The following is an 18,381-nucleotide window of genomic DNA, read 5'->3' as shown; positions in this document are numbered from 1 at the left end:
CTATATCTTTCAAGAGTGAGTATTTTGGGGAGAACTGTGAGTTAAATTTGGGAGTTGGAGAATGTGAGTTTTATGAGTGCCTAGAGTTGTATTCTTCTCAGAGCCACAATTCCAAAGCTGAGAACAATATCTCTCACACACTGCATGCTCTGTAAATATCAATGTAGGAAAACCACAGAGACATATACCTATTCACAGGTTGGAAAATACCAGGAGTGGCTTGCTATTAAGATTCATGACTTATAATGTTACAAGGTGGTATATTATTTGGGCTAACATGGTGACCGTTTTCGTATTTTAATCTATAATTCCATTTGATGGGTTTTTGGGGGGAGAGAGAAGTCATTATTATGCCAATTGGAACAGAAAAAAAAATTGATCCCCCTGTGTAAATGAGAACAGAATAAGAATTTGATCCCCTCCTGTGTTGTTTAGGTATCTTTCTTTCCCAGATATTTGTAGAGTTTTTGTTGTTGTTGTTGTTGTTGTTGTTCATGTAAATAAAACTCCATGTTCTGCTAGAATTACAACCATAAATTTTTGAAAGAAAGATGACTAAGTAACATTTCTCATGTTTACCTTGAAGATCGAATCTGATCATTTTTGAAAACAGCTGGTTAATAGCTATTGCCAAGCTCACTGAAACACAGGCTTTCCTTTTAATTACTGTAATGAAATATAATTTATACAAAGTAAAACCCAGTCATTTAAACATGTCAAATTCAGTGACTTTTGGATATGTATATTTACAACTACTCTAACCGTAACACATTTCTATCACCCTAAAAGTAGTTCTTGTATCTGCCACCAACAATTCTTTATCTTATGTAATGTAGTCATGAGAATTCCTACGCATCTTTCTGTTTCTTGGTATTTGCCTGTACTAGTTATGAATGATACAATATGTGGTCCTTGTGATTGATATGTTTCTTTATTTTCTTTTTAATTTCATCTCTATTGTGTCAGTATAGATGAACACATCACCCTTGTGTCAGTGTTCGATGTTTCATTGTTGAATAATATTTTATTTGTGGATAAACAACACTTTATTACTCCATTCATTAGTTGGTGGACATTGGGGATGTTTCTACTTCAGCTGCTGTGAATAATACTGTTGTGAAACAATTTTTAAATATGTTTCTTAGTAGGTATTTAGGAGCAGAATGGCAAGGGTATGCTTGAGCATATAAGGTGCTACCATTTAAGACTGTTTTCCCAAGTTGTTTCACTAGTGTATATTCTAGAAGTACGTAAGGCTTCTGACATCTTGAGCATCTCATCAGAACTTGTTATTTATCTTTTGATTATAGTTTTCCTAGGGGTTTTGAAGTAGTATCTCATTTTAATTTATGGTTCCCTGATAGTGACCTGTCTGTATGTTTTGTGGAGGTTTGTTTATTCATAGTTCATTCTCCTATTTTCAGATCAGTTTATTTTTCTTTTGTAGTTGATTCCTTAGGTTTTTAGATAAAAGTCTTTTTTTTTTATTAGATACATGATTTGCAAAACTTGTCTCCTCTTCTGAGGCTTTTCTTTTCACTTTCTTGATTTCTATTGAAGCACAAAAGCTTTCAGAGCTGTCTAATTTATTTTCCCTTTTGCTGCTTGTGCTTTTGGTTTTACATCTAAGAAGGCATTGCATAACTCAAGATTACAAAGTTTTATTCAAGGTTACACTAGTATATTTACTTTTAAGAATGTTTTACAGTATTCTGCTCTTACCCATGATGAGTAATTTTCACGACTCATACACATTTATATAGTTTGGATTTGTAAACTAGGCATAGTAAAAGATTGCCAACAATAACAAATAATGAAATAGAACAATATAATCTGTGAAATTTATGTGAAAGTACTGTCCCTCTCTCAAAATACCTGACTGCATTGCAATTACCCTTCTTATGATTATGGGTCACTGAAATCATGGAAGGAAAAAACCAAAGATAAGAGATACAAGATCATTGTACATTTACATCCTTCTCACGCATTGAGCTCTTCTTTACTTTCTCTTCTCTTTTTTGTTTTTCTTTTGGCTTTTTATTTTTATTCATGATGTAAGGTAGAAAGTCTACATTCATCCTTTTGCTTGTGGCTATCCAATTCAATGCTGTTTCTTGAGACCATTTTTTCCTTTTGGATGTTCTTGGCACTCTGATTGGATAAGAACAGTTATTGCTTCACTAACACCAATCAAATGTGGCTATTGGGTATATTGCTTAACTATTGGGTTCTCTTCAATACTGTAGAAAGGGGAAAAAACTATTCTTTTGAAAGACCAGAAAATACAGACACACATATGAATACCCCTATATAGAGTTCCTCAAAATTCTTCACATGCTTTCATGCATAGTTCCTCCCTTACTAAAGACTTCTCATTAATTTTTCAGGAGCTAGAATGATAATTTTTGAAGAAAGAGGTTGGTAGTTTGTGGTCTTTGTTTATACATGAACACAACAAGCAATGACTTATAATAGGATAGTCAGAAGCTAAATAGGTTGTGACAAAGTTTTCATACAGCTCTACTTCTTTGTATATTAATGCAACTTTTTTTTCAAATGCCAAAGTATTTTAACTATGCAAATAATTTGAAAGGTACAAAATAATGTGGCGGGCCTGATAGTCACCGCAGAATTAGTTAAAGGAAAGAAAATATGCATCCAATCTTTAAGTCTTGGAAAAAATACAGGCAGCAAGAGTTATCTCAAATAAGCAAGGTATGTCAGGGTCATTAAACCATGAGACTTTTAGGAACCCAGCCTGCCTCATAATTGCAAGAGACATAAGAAAGCTCTAGATGAACTATTTAATTATTCATTCTTTGAGCAAAGATTTACTGAGCATCGGTGACATGCTAGACACTATGCCAGATGCTGGAGATCTTTTTCTTTTTGGGAGTGCCAGTCCTGGGGCTTGAACTCAAGGCCTGGGCACCTTGTGAGTTTTATTTGCTAGCACTCTACCACTTGAACCACAGCTCCACCTCTTTCCAGTGGTTCACTGGAAACAAGAATCTCAGAGACATCCTACCGCAGCAGGCTTTAAGGTGCAGTTTTTCGATCTCACCCTACCACGTAGCCAGGTGTCAGGTCTGAGCCATAGGCACTTGTCTATTTGATAGTTTTTAATGCATATATAATCCCTCTCCTAACGCCACCTACAGACTCAAGTTCATATATAGTTTTTGCATATAAGGGCTACAGGAAATATGTTAAATGACACTGAGGAAGTCTAACAGAGGTACTACACTTCAGTCAATAAACCTGAGTTTCAGCATATCATAGGTACTCAGTGACCTGGCTTTCACCAGCAGTGTGTGATTCTTAAATACTTCCTTTCTTCTCCAGATTTCTCTCCTGTGAAATGGGAACAAAGCCAGCACATCCATCTTAGAGTTATTATGTAGATAACAAATGATGATGAGATTGATGCTTAGAACCTGCCTGGGTCATAGTTAAATATCCAGTAGATCAGTAAAGTCATGGTCTATATGTATGTTTATGCATATTTAAAATGGAATGTTTTAATATGCAGTTAAATTTTTAAAATTCTTTTTAAATTTCACTTTCACATTTAAAACATTTCACAGTTAAATACTGTACAATGACAATTGTTAGATTACAAGTAAAAGCTTCAGTCTCTCTCCCATGAACCCATCTTCATTTTTTTTTTTTTTCTGTGTATGAACCCAGGTCTTCATGCATGCTAGGTAATCACTCTACCACTAGGCCAACTCCCGGCCCATCTTCATTTTTTTTTTTTAACCTTCCATTAATGTCACTTTCCCAGAGGAAGTTACACTTCAGTTTCTTATTATCTAACTAGATGTATTATTTGTATATAACGAAGAATAAAATTGTTGTCAATGTATACTTACACTAAGTGAAGTTTAACACACATAAGGGCTCATAGTTTACACATTACTGTACTACTTCAGTTAAAAAAAAACATCCTGTCAGGCCGGGAGTTTGGCCTAGTGGTAGAGTGCTTGCCTAGCATGCACGAAGACCCAGGTTCGATTCCTTGGTACCACATACATAGCAAAAAGCCAGGAGTGGTGCTGAGGCTCAAGTGGTAGAGCTGTAGCCTTGAGAAAGTCCAAGGACTGTGCTCAGACCCTGAGTTCAAGCCTCACGACTGGCAAAAAAACAAAACAACAACAACAAAAAAAAACAGCCTGTGACCTGAGAACTTATTTCCATCATTGTCCATTGTCATTTACAGACATATCCTACCAGGGAGCTGGTCAAGAGTCCCTGCCACAGACATCTTCATATCATGCAAGATAATAAAAATTAATTCTGAATTTGATCATCTTTACATAATATCATCTCCCCTAGGTCTCACTGGCCAGTGTTTTATCCCTCTATGTTCTTCTCAATAGGCGTTCTTCTCTCTTCTTTTTCTTTTAAATTTTACTTCTGATTCTATCTCAAACCTTTTCTTCCTTGCTACATTTGGAAATACCTCGAAACCTTTTTTTCAGCCAAACCAGAAGTTCGATGTCAAATTCATACTTGACATAAACAACTTATTAACAAGGATGAGACAGAAACACACATAAAAAATGACTTTTATAGTTAGATCCAATTCCATTGTAAATCTTCCCTGTTCAGAAATATGTGGCTTGGAAAGGTTTCTTCCAATTGCAGTTTCTCTGAGGGTATTTGAAAGATTTCTTGCAATTACAGTTCATTTAAGGACACTTTGCTATTAATCAGGAAAAGGCAATTATATTTACTATAAGGAGGTTTTAGATTGCCTTGTTCAATAGCTGTTTAAGTATTTTATTAGATGACGAGGCTGTGTAAATCAGCAACACTGGAGAGACGTAAGTATACAAAATCTAGTCTCCCGGGCAGAACAGTAACATTCTGAATTGCATGTTCATTGCATAAAATTAATGACACTAATATTTTAATATCTTTCTGATAGATTTTAAGAATTACACCCTAAATTCTGGTTCTAAAGTGCAAAGTCTGATGCTTCTTTTCATGAGAACCCTGAAAAATTTTGCCATTAATTTTTCTCTTGTCTTTGTCTGTTTGTTTGTTTGTTTTACAGAGAACCAGATTCTGTGTTTGACACAGTGGCTGTCCTTCTTCATTGATAGAGAGCTGCCTGGTGAGTGAGTACTCGATGATCTGAAGTGAGAAAGTAGAAGTGCTGCTATTGCTTTCCTTCAATAAAGGAAAGCGAATCTCTGATAGCCCTTCTGCAATGTCTCTTCAGACAGAAGAGGCACCTTTCTTGGAGATGGGGGGAGGGCAATGGAGACTTTAAGCAGACTCTCAATGTTTTCTACATTCCTTTTGACTGATTCCACCATTGGGGTGAACACTGCATCTTCTGCTCACTTTCCATTTACGACGTTTGGTATTGTTATATCCCTTGTGACTGAAGTTTTGAGTTTTTCCTCATTCTTATGTTTAGGGGAAATCTATCTTTCAGTATGAGGCAGGCTTTATTAGGGAGATTCCCACCAATGTGAAAAACAAAAAACAACCAACCACTGAACTCATTTGCTGTTGGCCTGCTGGAATCCTCCATTTGGGATAACTAGCAATATGGAAGATGTCAGTAAATTCTTTAGCTGTTTCCCTGATGTTCCATTTTACAAAATGAAATGTCAAAATAGGATGGGAATGTTTTGGTAGGGCTGAAGCACTTTAATGATAATACTTGATCTTACCCATGTGTAATGCTAGGGCTGGAATCCTAACCAATATGAGAATCTTTTCATCAAACTGCTGTTTTCTAATTATTGTTGCACATAATGAAATGTACCATCTTTCCTTTCTTCCTTTAAGGGTCAAGAAATCATTTTGTAGAGGTCACACTTACCACAAAATTAACTATTCCTCTTGTTAGTGAAAGCCAAGGTCCCAGGCTTTTACTTTCAGTATTTTTTCTCTTCATAGTGTTGCATGTCATGTCAGGAGCTCTGTTATCTTCTGTCTGGCAGTGCCTGAGGCTGGTTTTCTTCTGGACTTTCTGGGAGGGAAAGGAAGAATTGCATAATCTGTCAGGTCTCTAAATGATCGGTCATTAGTGATACATAGAAGTATCAAGAAGGTAGATTTATTATTGAATGTTCCTACCTATTTTTAGTCAAGTGGGCTATATTTTACTACTCCCTGAGGATGACTCATAAACCTTGTCTCCATAGGCACAGCAGAGTTAAGGGGTGCTGAGTAATTCTAGAGACTTTAAATCAGTGAGATTTACCCATCTGTCCTTGGCTCTGTTTTCCTGGCCTATCCATTTTTTCTGTCCAATACTATGACCTTAACTAGATCATTGTTTTTCGTCAGCTGTATTTCAAATGGTTTATAAGAATTATGTATTTGTTGAATATCAACACTTCATCAAAACACACAAAAAAATCAAACAGCGCAGCAGTTGTTTGTTAAAATAGTTTAAGTTGAAAGAAGACATGCTTGTATATTAAGTGGTATCAATGTCATTCATTTGCTTTTGCAAATATTCTAGGATCAGGTCTTAGAAGACACTATTCTAGGTTCTTATCCTATTCATCAGGCCTATAAATCCTGACTGGATTTGATGTTATCTGGTTGTTGTTGATTCACATCCTTATTTCCAGGAGAGAATTGTTTTGTATTTCCCTCTACCCTTCCAAAAAGTAAAAACATTTGGCCATTATTCAAATACCGCCCAATTGTTGGTTACAGCGACTTAAGCGTTTTCCTAGTGTAACAAGATGAGCTCTGAATTTTTTCCTAATAACTTGCCATATTCAAAAATCGGAAACATGTTGATCCTAGAATTCAAACATTTCTGCTTTTGTCTTGAAATGCTTGTTTTGTGGCCCCATAATTCCAGCAATGAACAGTTTGGTGTATCAGTTCTAAATGTGTTTTAGGCCTGTTTGTTATGTAAGCATTCTGAATACATTTTAGTTTCCATAGTACTGTAATATAGATCTTGTTTATCATGTTGCATCAGATTTAACTTATTATCAGTGTGAATCAAAAATTTAAGATCAAAAGTGTTATAGAGAAACAAGATGAGTGTTTTTGGACCAAATATGCTTGCATTGCTAGAAATTTGGGTTAAATGAAAGGCCATTTTCAAGTTTATAATATTTCCTTTCCTATAGGACTTTAGTTTGCTCTTGAGAAAACATTATGTTATGTTTCAGGTCCTTGTTCCTTTTAAAAATGATTTTTAATTTATTTTTATTAAATATTGATTATATATAGAACCCTTAACATTGAGGTTAGGTACATAGCTCACCAAAGTTTAATATTGTCTTCTCTTTCTTTTTACCTTTACTTTGGAATCTTACATACTATCCTTATCATTCATACCTGAATATCCATATGTTATTATGTCAGTTATTGTCATTTCTTTCCTAGATCTAAGAAATGTATTTGAAGGTGACAATGCCTTAGAATGTGTGTATGGAACAAAAGTATTGCTTGCTTATTAGACTGTAGATGTTGCATTTATTTTAGACTCCTGAGTATTATAGGTGTTCTTATCCAGGGGACTGTAATAGCTAATAATAAAGAGCATCCATAGTTTTACTTTTCCTAAGAGTACATAGTGCATACTGAATGTCTCCCTACAGAAGATTTCTGGCCAATTCAGTTTATGAAATCAGGGTTCCCAGAGGAAACAAGTGAGTTGGGGGAAGGAAAAGGGAAAAAACTACACAAGGGTAGAGAGATTCCCCTCCCATTTATGGGAATGGATCTGGGCTTTCCCATTGCCCAGCCTCAGTCATTGGCTGTGGGTGATGAACTTCCAAACACCTCTGCCCTTGAGTCTGCGATGAAGCAACTGCAGAGATTAAGGAACCTATTTTAAAGAAGTTTCAGATGGCATCCTCTAGAAGCAGATAACCAACCGGCAGGTGGACACACAAGTCTTTTCAAAAGGTTCTGTGGTGTCTGAATAGGACATGAGAGTGTCTTCTCTATGAAATAACAGGACATATCACTTGCTTCCTTCTTCCTGTAGGCACATTTGTCACCTCATTGGACATTTCCTGGTAGAAGTTAAGCCCTTTCATGAGCTGTATAAAATTTATTTTGTTCCCTTGAGAATGTAGTAAACTGCTTCAAAAATCTGTAAGTCCTCAAATGATTACGGTATTGAAAGATGGCAAGGTAATTTTCAGCAGTTAGTATTTCTATATAAATTAGAATTGGTATATCAGCCATATGAGAGTGTGAGGCCTTGAGTTAGTTCAAAGCTCCAGTATACTGTGGCACACATTCACACAGACACACAAACACACACAGACGCACACACATACATACACACACACACACACAAATGTACAAAGAATTAGAAAAATAAAATCTAAAGCATAAAGCTTTTCTTAAATGAATGTTACTATGTACAATGATTTTATTGTGCTTAAAAAGGACAGACGCAAAGGATATTATTTAACTGTATGGCTTATAGATATTTTTGCTACAAAATTTTCCAAGCATAGATATGTTTTCTAATATTCCCTCCCCACAGCACACACACACAGCATTGTTTTCATTCCTATTACCAAGACTTTAACTGAGTATCTTGTGCTCATGAATTTCTTGTTGTATCACTTGAACCATACCTCCAGTCCAGCATTTTGCTAGTATCATGGATTTTTCTGTCTGGTCTAGCTTTGAACTATGATCCTCCAGATCTCAGCCTCTGGAGTAGCTAGGATTACACATGTGAGCCACCAGTATCTGCCTTTGCCCTTTTCACTTTTTTTTTTTTGCCAGTCCTGAGCTTGAGCTCAGGGCCTGAGCACTGTCCTTGGACTTGACTTTCTCAAGGCTAGAGCTCTACCACTTGAGCCTCAGCACCACTTCAGTCATTGTTTTAGAAGAATGAGGGTCTTGTACTAGTAGGAAGACACCCTCTCTCTCTCTCTCTCTCTCTCTCTCTCTCTCTCTCTCTCTCTCTCTCTCTCTCTCTCTCTCTCTCTCTCTCTCTCTCTCTCCTCTCTCCCTCTCCCTCTCTCTCTCTCTCTCTCTCTCTCTCTCTCTCTCTCTCTCTCTCTCTCTCTCTCTCTCTCTCTCTCTCTCTCTCTCTCTCTCTTTCTTTCCTTCTTTTTCTTTTTTGCCAATCCTGGGGCTTGAACTCTGGGCCTGGGCACTCTCCTTGGGTTTTCTCAAGGATGCCGCTCTACCACTTGAGCCATAATACCACTTCTGGCTTTTTCACTATATATGGTACTGAGAAATCAAACCCAGGGCTTCATGCATGCTAGGCAAGCACTCTACCAGTAGGCCACACTCCTGGCACATTGAATATGAATTTTTTTTAAAAGAACCTGAGTTAAATATCATGACCTTGAGAGATACTCTCCTTCTAGTTCCTAAGGTCAGCAATCCACCAAGCATTGTTCCTCTCAGTTTTCATGTGAAAGTTCTAGTCTTTTGCCAGAATCTAATCTTTATCGCTTCTTGGGTACATAATGAGCAGTTATTTTTTCATTTTACCTTCCTCTTGCAGAGACATAGCCTTCCACTGAAAATTATTAAAACGCCAACCATGTAAGAATGTAAGTGGAGTGCACTCAGTTCTGGGACTTATTTACTGAAAAAGGCATTTAAACAAAAAGATCTAGGAATAAAGGGCTAGATATTTGAAAAGCATTGTAGAATAAAATTTTAATGGTGGGATCTGGACATATTTATATATGCATATACTTCCTATATGAATGCATGTATAATAAAAATGAATCAGCTCCTTTGTTTTAAATAAAATGTTAGAGAAGTATCAACTGAAAATTATAGCACAATGTATTTGAAAACCAAATATCCATTTTCTACTCTAGCAAATGCTTAAGGTTTGTCCTGTTTATTTATTTATTTTTTTATTTGCCTTTAAAAGGTTATATTAGCCATTATTTGTTCCAGCTTCACTTTACTCTTAAGGTTTGAGGAAACTGGAAAAGGTCTGACTGTCTAGGGTAAAAAGGTAGTAGTCTAAAATGTTTAGCTTTTGCCTTTGACTAGAATTGTCGTGCATTGTTTGTGAATATACTGCTGTTGAAGTCTTTGTGACACAATTGCCCGCTACTCCTTGTGTTGGTGTTAACAAGAACTTCTTATTCCAAACACAAAAAATTCTGTCCCATCTTCTATTCTACACCCTCCCACTTCAGATTGGATATTTTGAGTTTTGTCCAAGCTTGAAACATTGAGTCCTTCTCCAATAGAAATAGAAATGCTTGCTTTTTTTGTCAGGATGGAAAAAAAATTGGATTTGGGAAGAGGTAAGCGCATGAAATAAAATTGTTTAAAGTCAATGGAAGTTGTTTAGAACTTTAGCTACTTTACTGAACTGCAAAGCAGAGGGCATCATTTTGTCTGATGTTGTCAGGTGGAAAAGGGCAGTTTGTCCGGGACTCAGGACTAAAATAAGCTCTCTCAAGAGAGGAACCAGCTGGTGACCTTGGATTGCAACCACCTTGCCTATCAGCTGCTTCATTCCTTCCCATATTTTGTGGCCTGTCAGGGGACTCAAGTGTCACCCAGGCAGGAAGAAGGCAGTTTGAGAAAGACTCCAGTGGTTCTGCTGCTAACATGGTTGACATCATCTATTGACCCTTTCTGGATGTCTGGAGGTCTTAAGATTTCACATCAAGGATTTGGGCAATAATCGGTGACAAATGACTGGGGAGATGATGCAGCCATAGTGTGTTCTTTTCTAGTGCCTAATTAATAACACAGTGGTCTAGAATTCTGAGAAAGGCAGTCTACTTTTGCATTGGGGATAGGTGAAAGAATCCTTATTGAACTTCTGAAAAAACAGAACTCAAACTCACTTTCCTCAAACAATTAGAAGTTGGTCAGAAAACAGGTGACTTTTTAAACTTGTCAACCTGGCTAGAGATATTAGGCTGTGAGAGAAAGAGAACATGAGCTCTGAAGCCAGGGAGCTTGGCTTTCCCATCTGTCAGATTAGCAGAGTACCATCCAATTCTCTGGGTTTTGGAACTCTCTAGAAGGAAATGGGGCTAGTAGGGCCTGTCCTATTGCTAATAAATTCCCATTTTTGCCCCTTTTTTTGTGGATATGGACATAAAATCTGATTAAGTTGTGTGGCTCACAGTTCCTTTCTAACCCACTTGCCTCTTTCTTTTTTTTCTTTTCTTTCCTTTTTTTTCTTTTTTTGCCAGTCCTGGGCTTAAGCTCAGGGCCTGAGCACTGTCTTGGATTTTTCTCAAGGCTAGAGCTCTACCACTTGAGCCTCAGCACCACTTCTGGCCTTTTCTAAGTATGTGGTACCAAGGAATCGAACCCGGGTCTTCGTGTGTGCTAGGCAAGCACTCTACCACTAGGCCAAACTCCCAGCCCCCCAATTACCTCTTTCTTTTCCTCTTCCTCTGTAGCCTTCAGTTTTTTCTTTCTCACCAATGTAAATGAATAAAGGATCTGTAAAAGGCTGTCACTGAGGAGTTGCAGGTACCACATTCTCCCAATTTGAGAGACTATCTTACTCTGTAATGCTTTGTTTCCTGGGATTTTATGAAGTAAGATATCTGGATTCCAGAGTGCAGCTATCTAATTACCTGTCTTCAGTTAGGAACAGAACCACCTTCTTCTATGTGCACATCACTCTTCCTTCACTCTTCCCACAGTCACCAGCAGGAATACCTGACTTAGAGTTCATTTCCCCCACGCAAAGGAGTTTTAGTGACACTGGAAAACCTCAGGTGCTTTTTGTTATTTTCTTCCATCTGCTTTCTTTATTTTAAAATTGTTATTATAAAGGCGATGTACAGAAGGGTTATAATTCCATAGGTCCAGTAATGAGTACATTTCTTTTTGAACAATGTCACTCTATTTTCTTTTTGATTGAAGTGAAATTCATGTGATGAAACTTAAACATTTTATATGAACCATTCATGATCGTTGCGTACTCACCATCTTAGATAACCACCTCCTCTGTTTCTAAAAAACATTTATGATCCTTCAAGAGAACCTCTCAGATTCATGAAAACATTTGCTACTCACTTTTCTTTGACCCCTCAACAGTCACCAGTTCACAAATTATCTATATGGATTTATGTACTTTGGACTTTTTTTTTTTTTTGCCAGTCCTGGGCTTAGGCACAGGGCTTGAGTACTGTCCTTGGGTTTTCTTAAGGCTAATGCTCTACCACTTGAGCCACAGCACCACTTCTGGCTTTTTGCTTTCTATGTATGTGGTACCGAGGAATTGAACCTGGGTCTTGGTGCTCACTAGGCAAGCACTCTACCACAAGGCCAAACTCCTGGCCCCAATTTGGAGTTCTTGACTTAGAAGTATGCCACTGTGAGTGAGGCAAATTAAATGAACCAATAAATTCCACCCCACCTATTAAGGACCTTTATCTGATCTTCATAAATTTAATACAAAACAAAATATACAAACACACACACACACACACACACACACACACACACACACACACACACCATAAAAAGGCAAGTATCAGAATTACTATTTCCAATCCAACTAGAATAAAGTTCTATTTTATTTAAGGAGTTTTCAACTTGGACAGAAGAATTTGTGGGCAAAATTATCACTTCAAGGAGAACAAAATTTATTTTTATAGCAATTGTGCCATACCAGAAACCATGGGATTTCTAATCCAATTTCTTTCCATCCTTGCTAACATGTTACTGTAGTTTTTTCTTTCTTTTTTTTTTTTCAGCCTTTCTAATCTGTGGGAAATTGAACCTTGCTATGTTTTTCATCTCAACTTTCTAATGATTAAACAGCATTGTCTAAGTTTTCACTTTTTTGTTGACCATCTATGTATATTCTTAGAGAAATGTTCTACTCATGTATACTATTGTATGTTGCACCCCCTTCCCTCCCCTCCTTTTTTTTTTTTTTCATCTTTTGCATGTCCTAGAGCTTGTACTCAGGGCCTGGGCATTGTCCCTAAGCATTTTTTTTTTCCCCGCAAGATTGGCACTTTACTACTTTAGCCACAACTCTTCTTCTGGATTTTTTTGCCGATTAGTTGGAGATAAAGGTCTCACAAACTTCCTGCCCAGGCTGGCTTTGAACTACAATCCTCAGATTTCAGCCTCCTAAAAAGCTAGGATTTTAGGTAAGAGCCACTGGCACCTGGCTCCTTTGCTCATTTTTAAAGTGAATTGTTTCCTTCCTGTTGTCAAATTCCTTGCAGTACTTTTTTATATATGTTCTGGATACTTGCTTCTTAGCAGATATGACTTGAGTATTCTGTCTCATTCTGTGGTTTTACAGTTGCTTTCTTTAAAAAATATATTTAAAATTGTATTTTAATCTTTAAGTAGTTATAAAAAGGAGTTGCCATTTCACAAAGCAGTAGATGAATACAATACATCTTGATGTATAAAAATCTTTATTTTTTGATAAAGGAATTATTTTTCTTTTGCTGTTCTTTCAGTGCACAGTCCTCCCAGTCCTCACGGGTTATTACAGGTATGGTAGAATCTAAGCCTCTATTGCTTTCATTCCTTCCTAGAGACCTTGGTGAGAACTGCTGGTAGCTTAGTAAAGCAAAGCTGGTGTGTAGACTGCTTGGTTTGAGCTGCTTGTTGTTAGAATTCCAAGGGAACCCATTCTAGGCGCCTTTTGCAAAAGAAAATCTGCAACCTTCTCATTTGCACTGATAACTAGACATTGTTTTGATTGGGGTACATGTTCAGTTGTAATATCATTTTTAATTACATGATTAATTTCATTTGAAAAATCTTCTTTTATGTTAAGGAACACGTGTTAAAAGGATCAGATCATGAAGAAGTAGGAATAATGGTGAGACAGCAAGGAGGAAGGCTTTGCTGGGATCAGTTGCTGGGATGAGTCACTTTTGTTTCCAGTATATTTGACCTCTGGTCTATTCCTTTGAGAGTTACAGGGACTATGTGGGATTTTCCTTCTGGAAAAAAGTCTTAGCTGTAAATCCTCAGCCACTGCTCTTTAAGCATTTCCAGATGGTCCATAAGTTCCTCATAGAATGGACAGTAAGAGATTGCTTGTGATGGTTAGGGATTGTTTTAACCCTTAGCCACCTTGATAGTGCTGAGGTTGAGGAAAGAGGCAAATATTCTTAGAATGAACCTCACTGAGATGTAATTAGAAGGAGATACATTGTGTGTGTGTGTGTGTGTGTGTGTGTGTGTGTGTGTGTGTGTGGTGTGTCTGTGTGTGTGTGTGTTAGACACAAGCTTAGAGCACTGAGTGAAAAAAGTCATTAATAACTCTACGTGGAGAACTACTGGTTTAGCTATATATTAAATACAGTTGGAAGAAATGGAGTAGGCAAAATACCCAAGGCCGTCTGCCAGGGTAGGGCAGGTTGATGCCTGGGCCCAGGAAGATCCTCTTGAAGCAGCATTTTTCCTGGTTTGTAGGCATGAGAGGTGCTTTCCTATTTGGGTGCCAACATAGGATGAGTTGGTAAGGATGCAACTGGAGTATTTCTGTCCTCTAAAAGATGAGGCTGATGTCAGGGGAAGGGTATCCCATCTTGGACCCCTTGCTAGGGGCTTCTGGGTGAGTTCTAGGAAACAGATTCCTGAGGGGAAACAGAGGTAACGGAGCCTGACTGGATGCATCTGGTGCTCACATCTAAGGTCAGAATTGCTTGGTTCCAATAAGAAGTTATGACATCACTGTGAGAATCAAATTCCCGTATGGTATAACCAGCGACATAAAACAATCCCAACCCTCTTAGTGCCTAAGCCTTAGTAAGTACTCAGATATACCAAAGGGTTACTTCTGAAAGGTTCCTTCCTAGCATGACTTCTTTCTAGGACTTTCTATGGGAAGGGTACACTTCAATTTCCTGTATAGTTCAAGCTCTGTGAGATTTTGCTTTCTTACAGAAATAGAAGGACTAACAACAGTAAAATCCCTTTAAACAGGTTTGTGTGGCTTCAGATCAGCTAATAGAATGAATAGCTGGCATTCTCAGTTACAAAGAAGTGGCTTAAAGATACCAAATGGCCAGTGACAGGGCACAGATCTTTGGCATATGGCTTGGTGCCTGTCATCAAGGTTTCCAGGAAGTAGGAGAAAGCCAGTAATCAAATGCACACTGCAAAGAGATATAACAAACTGTTGACAGGGTTCTCTTTCAGAGTGGCATTGGACATGGAAGTTTTATTGTCTTCTGTTATCATGAAAAGTGATGAAATAATTTTTTTACCTTGAGGCCTCAAATACAATGAACAGATTTTGTTTAAGAGCATTTTCTTTTTTCGGTGGGGGGTGGGTGGGTGGGTGGTGGGATTTCAGGTTTCTTAAAGAAGGAGACAGAAATCATCATAATGATTATCAGTGGAGAAAAAGCTAGGATGCCGGGCATGGTGGCTCATACCTGTAATCCTAGCTACTCAGGAGGCTGAGATCTGAGGTTCAAAGCCAGCCTGAGCACTAAACAACTTGAGACTCTTATCTCCAGTTAATCACTAGAAAATGGGAAATGGGGCTGCGTCACAATGGGTAGGGTAGTAGCCTTGAGCTGAAGAGTTCAGGGACAATGCCCAGCCCAGAGTTCAAACCCCATGACTCCCCCCTCCTCAAAAACAAAACAAAACAAACAAACAAACAAAAAAACAAAAGCTAGGAGTTCATGCCACGTTTTGCCACCTAGACATGCAGTGAAAATCAGTGAGGACTACCATAACAAAATACCAGTCTTGGAAGCTCGAAGTCCAAGATCAAGGTGTTGACAACAGTGATTTCTCTTGTGTCTCTCCTCTTGGCTCGCAGCTTCTTTCTTGTTGTGTCCTTACATGGTGTCTTCACTGTGCATGCAAATCCCTAATGCCTCTCCATCCAAATTCCCTCCTCTTATAAGGACACTAATCAGATCAGATTAGGGCCCATCCTAACCTGCACAATAAACTGCTCCTCAAGTGCAGCGGCTTAAGAAAAGACCATTCATTGAGCTTATAGTTGCTTATCCTTGCTCGTTCAGACTGGCTTTTGGTGGAAGTTCTTTTTGGGCTCACCTGCTGCACCAGGGTAGGCCTTACTAGCTATGGTTTCTTTCTCCTTCATAGGTGTCACATTTTTATTTGTGGTGCTAGTTACTTACGTGGGCATATTTTATTGTACGTAATATCTGCATCACTGAACTTGGTGATTTAGGAAAAATGGCTCAAGTGTCTGAGACATAACACAAGACAGGCAATGTGAAAATTTTGAAGTCATGAGAAGAAACTTCAATGTAAGTATAAGCGTGAAAGCGTCCTAAAAGTGACTATGAGGCTGGGGGTTGCCTCATTCTGTTTGTATATAGTAGAGACAGCAAGCCACTATGCACCCCCAAAATATCTGCCTTGAGTCTCATTGTACTATCTACCTGGTTAGGTGTCTGAGCCAACATCTTTTTCTTTCTGTTTTTTTTTTTTTCATTAAATCCAAATTTGGAGAAATCTCCCAGGAGATGGGTGACAACTTTATTGACATTGTTTAACCATCGTGGTTACAGCTGAGCCAAGAGATCCTTTTCAAAGTCTGATGTAACAGAAAGCAGTTCAGGTCAAGTTTATAGCTCATATTAGCACACAGCCAAACAGGATGGTTATCTGAAAGAAATCATAATGTTGAAAACAGCAAATGTTGTAGTTATGCTGAGTATGTTCTGGAAGGGAAAAAGAAAATAACTAAGAAAAGTCCCTTAATATTATTTGGGAATGTCTAATCTGATTGTGCAGCTTGTTCTGTTCAAATCTAGTGTTTGCCTGTTTACTCTCTGATGGTCTGAAAAAACAAGCTGAGAGGAAAATATGTTTGTTTGGGTACAATACTGCATGTGACTTAGTAAGAACAACTTCTTTTCTCTTAGCATCAAAGGTTTATTAGTTCCCAGATGTCATTTATGTCAAAGTGAGAGAGACAATGATTATATTGTCAAAGGCAGGCAGAGCTAAAATGGAAAGCAAACTTTGGCTTACATCTTAGCCAAGTGACAATCTTCTTGGAATGATGAAGATGTATCCCCTTTTATTCTTATTTTGATCATCCGAAATGAGTTGCAGATTTCATCTTCTTAATGCTTTAATATTAAACATGATGATACTTTAATTTTAGAAATATAATTTCCCTCTTCATTAATGTTTTCTAAGGGGTTGCCTTTTGTATTTCATGACTTTTGTTCATTCATTTAGCAAATACCACATGTCAGGCCAAGTTCTAAGTATTAGAAGAAAGCATTAATGAGAAACATCCCTGTTCTTATAGAGTTGAGAAAGAGGTAATAAGGAAACAGATGTAAGGTTAAGACAATTTCATGTTGCAGTAGTCATGAAGAAAATGCCTTAGGGGCACAGGTATAATTTAGTGGTTGGATGCTACCATTCCACTAATCCCTGAGTTCCATCACCAGCTTTGAGAGGAAAAAAGGACAAGCCAAGAAAAAACTTGGTGCTGAGTGTGTTGATACTTGTTTATATTCCTATTACTTGGAATGTGGAAGCAGGAAAGTTCTAAGTTTTAGGCCAAGCTATATTATGATAATGATAGAGAGGGAAAGAAAGCTGCAGGTAGGGAGAGAGAGAGAGAGAGACAGAGGCAGAGAGGAATACACACTTGGGATGATAACAGCTGACTATGTATGATAGGTGATTCATTTCGAGTAATGGTCAGGCAAGCCTATATGAGAGAGAGAGAGAAAATGAGAGAGGAGATGCAGAGAAATACAGAGGCAGCAGAAGAGAGACATGCAGACAATGAATTACACATGCATAAACACATATATACATCTTGATCTAGGTGGTAACATGAGTTCAGCTAGGTTGTATGCATTTCTCCATCTGTAGCATGTGTACCAGTAAATAAAGCACAGTGGAGGAAAATGAGGAAAAATATATAATACAGAAAAAAGCCCATGTTTAAAAATTATTATTTAGGTTTATTTATTATTTCCCCCTTTGAAGACCTACTGGAGGCTGCAGTGCTATTTGACCATTTGAGTTTTGGGGACAGTCAATGTACCACTCAGGTATTATTTAGGAAAGTTACTTCAGTGTCATGATGACATTTGTGAGGCCATAACAGAAGCCTATTATCCAATGTAGGCCAAATAAAACATACTTTAGTTGTCCATTCCCTTGAAAGCAAAGATCTTAGTTTTTTTGTTTCTTCAGGCCAACTTTCAATCTACACCCATATAACCCGAGCCACCTTAGGAAGAAACAGGATTGAGCCGTTGATTTCATCTGACACTACTAGTTTCCATAGAAACTTCCGTAGAATGTTCCTGCTTGTCAGAAATGAGTGCCTCTCATCAATTCAAAATGAATCCAGGACAGCCCTGCTTCGGGTCTGACATCTTGTGGCACTGCTGTGTTGCAGAGGACAGGAGAGAACTTAAGTTCATGGCTGCCACCTTTATCAGAAGGGCTGTCTCCATTATGGAT

General features: G+C 37.8%; 1 protein-coding gene across 8 annotated transcripts in view; it reads left to right on the top strand.

The window, feature by feature from the left end:
• Window positions 1–18,381, top strand: part of Plcb4 (phospholipase C beta 4) — a 353,129-nt gene that overhangs the window by 133,204 nt on the left and 201,544 nt on the right. For all 8 annotated transcript variants that reach the window (XM_090352005.1, XM_090352009.1, XM_090352003.1 and 5 more), the window contains one exon: window positions 5,063–5,122. The gene's annotated coding sequence lies outside the window, so the exon portion shown is untranslated. The remainder of the gene's footprint in view (window positions 1–5,062; window positions 5,123–18,381) is intronic.

Source organism: Megascapheus bottae, chromosome 18 (assembly GCF_031878675.1).
Source record: "Megascapheus bottae isolate mThoBot1 chromosome 18, mThoBot2.hap1, whole genome shotgun sequence".
NCBI classification, from domain to species: domain Eukaryota; kingdom Metazoa; phylum Chordata; class Mammalia; order Rodentia; family Geomyidae; genus Megascapheus; species Megascapheus bottae.
Note: the sequence above shows the minus strand (reverse complement) of the source record. Positions and strands in the feature narration are given on the sequence as shown.